The sequence below is a fragment of the Octodon degus genome, unplaced genomic scaffold (genome assembly GCF_000260255.1).
Source record: "Octodon degus isolate 3935 unplaced genomic scaffold, OctDeg1.0 scaffold00005, whole genome shotgun sequence".
Taxonomy (NCBI): domain Eukaryota; kingdom Metazoa; phylum Chordata; class Mammalia; order Rodentia; family Octodontidae; genus Octodon; species Octodon degus.
This window is the reverse complement of record NW_004524581.1, coordinates 8,207,540-8,208,974: the sequence shown is the minus strand read 5'-3', so window position 1 is coordinate 8,208,974 and position 1,435 is coordinate 8,207,540.

The following is a 1,435-nucleotide window of genomic DNA, read 5'->3' as shown; positions in this document are numbered from 1 at the left end:
CACACACACACACACACACACACACACACACGAACACGCAGTTTGGTTAGAACCTTTTCACAACCTGAAAGTTTGCTGTACTTTCCAATAATTCTGTGAAATCCTATGTGCTTGTCTTCATCACAAACTGCCAAGCTCATATTCTTCCTAAACCCTCCACTGTCTTTGTCTCTGCAGCTCTTCTTTCTGCTTCCTAGCAAGTGAGGGGCACAACTCCGCGTGCTTCTTCTTCGTTTGCTCTAGGAGGACCTACACAGGACCTTTATTTGTGTTGCAGGCTGCGGGCAGTAAACTCATGAGCCCAACCGAAGGAATGGACCTGAGCTGTGAAGCACAGAGAAAGATTCTAATATCAGCAGGTCTTGCAACACTGGGTGTCGGGGAGACAGGCACCCCAGGGCCCTTGGAGCAAGCATTTTATTTCCCAGATGGGGCTCCTTCTGTTGGCTCCTCATTGACTGAGTGCTGCGAGGCATACACTCTTCTGCGCATGGCCTAGGTGTGGTTGTTTCCTTCTAGGGCATTCTTTCCTCTCCCTTCTCCCCTAACATCTACAGTACTCAACAAAGGGTTTGACAGTTTCTACTTCTTCCAGTGTCCTGTTTCCTTAGGGACCTTCCAGATGCTTGAGCTTTGCCACATCTGCAAGCTGTTATATAAGTGTAACGGCTCATGATTTTCTACTCAGAGTTAGCTGTTTTTGTTTTCTACACAGATGGCTCTTAATTTCTATTTCTTATACAGATATAAGGGAAGACATAGGAATGATAAACTTGGTTTTGCTTCAGTAACACAGACAAATTGAAAGAGAATACTAAACAACCATGTCTTAAACTATCCTTTGGTCCCTATATCTCCCCTGTGTGTGCGTACGCGTGTGCATGTGTGTGCACACATATGCACGTGTGTGTGTGTGTGTGACTGGGGATTGAATTGAACCTATTGCTTTCGCACTGAACTACATCCCTTTGCTTACTTCTCAGTTCTCTAATTTACCTAGCAAGGGATCTCTGGATTAGCGAGAATGAATATGTAATCTCATGTAACATCAGGATAGAATACAATCTACAATTCGACTAATGTATAAGATGCCATCCAAATTAAGATGCAGGCATATGGGCTCTTGCTTTTAATGGTGGTAGTGCTGTGATAAAGAGAAAACTCAAAAACACATCGCTTTATTTGGGGAAACTATTTCCTGAGCAAAAAGGCCTTAAAAATGTATAGAATTAAGTGTATCAGTCGCCTGTGAGATTTTCTGGTGTTGCAAAGCAACTTTGAAAGGCTGAAGATGGAAGGGTAAGAGTTACATGGCAGAAGTAGGTCCAGGTTGTAGAAATTAATTTAGAACACCGACTTGTACCCAGTCAGGCAGTGTTTTATGAATATGTAGATTAAAGTATATGCATTTTCAGTAGATTCAGTAGAGAATGTA